Source organism: Pteropus vampyrus, unplaced genomic scaffold, assembly GCF_000151845.1.
Source record: "Pteropus vampyrus isolate Shadow unplaced genomic scaffold, Pvam_2.0 Scaffold19, whole genome shotgun sequence".
Taxonomy (NCBI): domain Eukaryota; kingdom Metazoa; phylum Chordata; class Mammalia; order Chiroptera; family Pteropodidae; genus Pteropus; species Pteropus vampyrus.
In genome coordinates, this window is record NW_011888800.1 from 14,113,812 (window position 1) to 14,119,811 (window position 6,000).

Genomic DNA, 6,000 nt, shown 5'->3' on the forward strand with positions numbered 1-6,000 from the left:
CACAGACCCAGACCCAAAAAGATTAACTGTAATCTTATTACTTAGCTAGTGGTTTAGGGGGAGCTAGGGCATCAAACGGGGATTTACAGGGAATCAGAGAAGACTGTGGGCCATGGGAAAAGTAGAGCTAAGATCATTCCTTGCACTTGGAGAATATGGGGACATATAATATAGAGGTTAGGTACTAGGTTGTGAGGAGGAGACAAGGTAACCATTCATTCATTCAACACTCTGCAGTCTATGAGAGTGTTGAATGAATGAATGGTTACCTTGTCTTCTAGGAGTCTAGGGGAGATAGCAGAGCACAAGTAAGGTAGGGTTTCTCCTTCATGAGGCTTATATTCTACTTGCTACCTAGATCCAGCCTTCTTCCTGGTTATCGTTAAGTAATCTTACTAATGATATATCTTGGCTGTTAGAGAACTTATTACTAATACTAGAATTCATAAACTCAAATGCTTACAAGGCCGGGCAGATATAAATGCATAAATCGGAGTTGATTTATGACCATAGGGCAAGGTAAAGTATGACAAATTCTGTCCTAAGGCAATAAAAAATATTTTTTAAGTAAGTATTTTGGGGTAAAGGCCTATACTTGGAGACTTTACGGTCTAGATTTTTGTAACAGACCCAATATCAGGTGATTTTTAACAACAACAAAAAAATCTTATCAAATGTATAATAAACATGACTTCTCCTATCTTTAAACCTTTTCTTACTTTCACAAATTTATTCAGTCTTGTGATATACTGATTCACCAAAAAATCATTACGACACAACTAAGTGAATGTCTGGAATCTCTGGGTTGTAGTTTTCTTTTTCATGACTTCCTATCTAATCTAGGACAAGACATAATCTTCCTGAACCTTCTCAGGATTATTTTTAATTTCAACGAAGATGTACCTGTAGCAGTTGCATTTTGGTAACAAGATAACACAGTCATCGGTGACTTAGAAAGCAGAAAATGGGATGCGGAATCCACAGAGACAGCTCAGAGAAAAGAAAAATTGTGAAGAATCTCAAAATTAAAGGAAGAATGTGACAAAATGTATCTAAGCTCAGGCTGTCATAACAAAATACCATTGTCTGGACGACTTACTCAATAGAAATTTATTTTTTCACAGTCTGGAGCCTAAGATCATGTGCTAGCACAGTGGATTTCTGATAAGGGCTCTGTTCCTGGCTTGTAGATGGCTGCCTTCTCACTGTGTCCCCATGATACGGAGAAAGAGGGAGAGCAAGACAACAATCCCATCTTAAAGGCCCCACCTTGATGACGTCATTCTAAACCTAATTATCTCCCAAAAGCCCAATCTCTAAATAACCAACCACATTGCGGGGTAGGTCTTCCACATAAGAATTTGGGAGGACACAATTTAGTCCACAGAATTCCGCCCCTTGCACCCCAAATTCATATCTTTCTCATGCAAAATACATTCAGTCCATCCCAACGGTCCCAAAAGTCTTAACTCATTCCAACATCAACCCTAAAATCCAAATTTCATCTAAATATCATCTAAATCAAATATGGGTGAGACTCAAGATACAATTCATCTAGAGGCAAAACTCCTCTCCAGTTGTGAAACTGCGAAAGCAGACAAGTTATGTGCTTTCAAAATATAATGGTGCGATGGGCATAGGCTAGACATGCCCATTCCAAAAGAGAGAAATCAGAAGGAAGAAAGGGGCGATGGAACCCAAGGACGTCCAAAACCTAGCAACACAAATTCCATTAGATCTTAAGACTCAAGAATAATCCTTTTTAGCTCGATGTCCTATCTTCCAGGCCCACTTGGGTGGCAGCATCACCCCCATGGCTCAGTGGGGTGGCCCCACCCCTTTGGCTCTCTGGAGTCCCATCCCCAAGGCTCCCAGCATATGCCTAAAGCTTGTTGAAACTGAGCCAGTGGCCCTGATGATCTCTGAATGCCTTTGAGGCCATTACTCCCTCTTCTTGAAGAATAATGCACATTCACAGCCACGTAGCTCCACCATCCCATTCTGTCAAATCCAATAAGTCCAACAACCTTTCTTCATTTTGTCCCATTTCTGTCCCTTCAGTTCAAACTGGCAGTGTTTCTACTCATATAATCCTATCCATTCATTATCAAATAGTTGTTCAGCCATACCCTTAGTGTTCCTTCCAGAACAAGCTTCTCATTTTTTGCAATATGGATAGCCCCCAAATTTTCCAAATCTTCAAATTCTGCTTCCTTTTTACTTAACAATTCCTCCTTCAATACTTCTCTCTTTTACAGTCAGGAGGAACCAAGCTGCTCCATGAACACTTTGCTTAGAAATCTCCTCAGCTAATGTCCAATTTCGTTGCTCACAATTCTTCCTTCCAAAACACTAGAACACAGTTCAGTCGAGTTCTTTGCCATTTTATAACAAGGATCACCTTTCCTCGTTTCCAATGACATGTTATTCATTTCTCTCTGACACCTCACCAGAATCGCCCTTAAGGTCTATACTTCTAGCATGCACCTGAAATCTCTTCTAACCTCTAGCCATTACCCAAGTTACAAAGCTGCTTCCCCATGTTTAGGTATTTGTTACAGCAGCATCCCACTCTTGGTACCAAAACCTGTCTTAGCTTGGGCTGCTATAACAAAATACTGTAGAGTAGCTTAAAGAGAAATATATTTTCTCAAAGTTCTAGACATTATAAGTCCAAGATAAAGGTACCAGCATGGTTGGTTTCTGTTGAGAGCTTTCTTTCTAGCCTATAGACTGTCACCTTCTCATTATGTCTTCATATGGGGGGGAAGGAGAGACAGCAAGCTCTCTAGTGTCTTTTCTTATAAGGCCACCAATCCCATCACAAGGGACCTACTATCTGACCTCATCTAAACCTAATTATTTCCCAAAGGCCCATCTCCAAATACCATCACGTTGGTGGTTAGGGCTTTAACATATGAACTTGGGGTGGGGAGTTAGGGGGTGGGGGAAGGTGGCACAATCCAGTCCATAGCACAGCAGCTCGGCATGTCTCCTATAGCTTAGGTAGCAGAACACACCTCATTTCCTCAGGAGGTTTTGAGAGAAGGACAGAAGATAAGGAATTAAATCCTTTCAATTGGTGTAACATACCAAAGGCATGCAGATTTCTGCAAGAGATTTTCCTGCTGGGGATCCTGATTATTACTTCATTGTAATGAGTTCAAGATAGGTCTATATAACACTTCACATTCTTCGAAGTTATGAAAAAATGAACTGAACTTTTGTAAAAACATTATGAAAAAGACTCAGGATTCTTCAGAGAACTTTGAAGCAATTTTAGAAAACAGAACCAGGTTAAACTGCATTCATTCTCTTTGCAATAGAACTCTGTGACTGTATGCAAGTAACACTGAAATAAAGGTCTAATCATCAAGGTTAGGGGTTGGGGTTGCACTAGAGAAAGATGAGTGTGATATGGAATTATGGCAAGGCAAAGAGAGAATTAACTACCTGCCAGAAATTCTTTTTAATTCTAGACTTAATGTTTAATGGGTTTAGAATTCACTAAAATATCCAAACACACAGTAGTTTGAGTTTAATACACACAGTGACGTCACTGATGTGAATAGGGCAAGATGAGGAGAGCAGACTATATGAGGTTCAAGGACCTTTCCAAAATTAAATCCTCTGCCTCTTCTATAAGAATGCAGTGGTTTCTGGAGATTACATGCTGCCTCTAGATGAAGATGTTGGCCCTGTTCTTATGTGATTAAGGGGAAAGAAGCCCAGCAGTGTCAACTGCAAAAGCCCAGAAAGGAGAAATGAAATGATTAAGCTGACATCATTAATTCAAATGAATTCAGCGAGGCTACCTAGAGCTGTCAGATTACAGAAGAGGCATAAACAAGAGTTTCAGGGAGAAAATGGTAAACCAAACATAAACAAACAAACAAAAACATCAGATAGTGTTGTAGGAAGGGAAGTCGTATCCAGTAAGCAGGCAGAAGGAAAAAGATCGAGCTCCTGCTGAGGAAAAAGAGATCAGATTTGAGTTCTTCAAAAAAAAAAAAAAAGAAAGAAAGAAAAGAAAAAAAAAAAAGGAATGAGAATCATTTCAGGAAATTAAGAGTCAAGACGAAAACAAACCATTGAAAAATCAACAACAAACAGGAAATCAATACTAGTTGGCACTGAAAAAAACTATGACAATTGAAAAAGATTTTGTTGGTTTATTCAGTCACCAGCACAGTACCTGGCATATAACAGATGCATGCCAAATATGTGTGGAGTGAAAGAATGTTACTATGGGACTTCAGAAGTAGTTGCCCCAAGATGTGCATCTGTAGCATGTGGACTGTATTGAACTAAGGGCAATTTTAGGTGTGGGCCAGGAGAAACTTCTGTCCCCCTCTGGGATTAGGAGCTTTACCCTTAATGGGAGATTATCACAGATAACCAACCTCTTTTGACCTGTCTCTAGGACAGGACAAACTTCTATTTACTAAACTGTCTGCTTTTCTTACCACATGGCAATGACCCTTTGAAGTCTCCAAGTCACCTTATCTCATTCAAACTTCAGAATGTCTTACATATACATTTTCCCTTTCTAACTCTGAACCTCTGACTCTCTCATGTATATGAGGTTCCCACATATATGTATGCATTAAATTTAGTTATTTTCTCTTGCTAATCTGTCCCATGCCTACCTGATTATTGAGCCAGCTAAAAAAAACCTTGAGGGTAGAGGAAAGTTTCTTCCTCTCCCACAGTCCCCACAATCCTAGGATTGAGGATTACAGAACTCAAGATTAATACAGTAAGATACAACAAAATACATACATGCAATATAAAAAGAATTAAATCTAGAATGTGGGAATAGGAGGCTAGCAACAATTTCAAAAAAGAACAACCTTCAGATTTGTGAAGCTTTTGAAATTGTATGAAAATTTTGCTTACATTTTTCTAGTGAGAGGGTTCAGAGATTTTATAAGAATTTCAATGTGAGATCATGAGCAATTGATGTATTAGATTATTAATTTGTGTTGAGAAAGGATTAGTGAGAATGTGATAGAGAACATATATTCTTATAATTAGCTTAAGAAGTTCAAATGAAAATGAGTGCAAAAGCACTCATTTCTATCTGCATTCACAGACTGTGAATTGTTATCTTTTGGACATAACTGACTATATGACAAACGACACCTCAAAGAGTCAGTCTAATACTGCTGTTATTCTTTTTATATTGTTTATACCCTTCCCCCTTCCCCATGCAGGTTTTAGATACATTATCTCATTCATGTACCAAATGTTGCCTAACAAATTATAAATACGCCAAAGGCACTTATCCCTTTTAGACTCTGATTTTGTTTCTTAACAAATGTTGAAGACACTTTCATAGCGAATATATTCACTGATAGTAATCCTTTAAACTGGAGAGTATGCAAAATATACTCTTTCGGAGAAGTTACACATTCTGATGGAAAGAACTAGACAGGCATACACCCCACGAAGTGTGTAAATAAAACTCATAAAACTCTGCAACCTTAAGTTCCCTAAGTGAACTTTACCAGAAACAGAAACTAAACCACTGAACAATGGCTCCTGACCACCCACTAAGGCTCCAGCTGTTTGGTGTTGAATTTTTAAACACTACTTTTCTGTAATTTCGAAAACAAACTTGTGAACACACATTTGTTACTCTTATTCAACCTACTCCTCTACCCTTTAAGTAGGCAGAGAACTAAAAACCACCAAAGGCATTACACTTTGGTGTGTTCTTTTCAAAGTTATTTTAAATTACTGCTATTACTGAGCCCCCTCCCGCCATCCCAGAATGGAATCAAAGAAACCCTAAGGGTAAGCAGGAACTACAGAGGAAGAAAAAAAAAATCTGTATTTAGAGCCATTAAAGCTCAGTCCTTGAACCGCTGACCTTCCTGGGGCAATGTACATTTTTTCTTCTTGTGCCGAGGAGGAAAGAGGTTAAGAAGTTGTAAGAAAGGTTAGACCATAAATCTCAGAAGTCAATTAAAAATGCCCGGAACAGTGAACCAACTA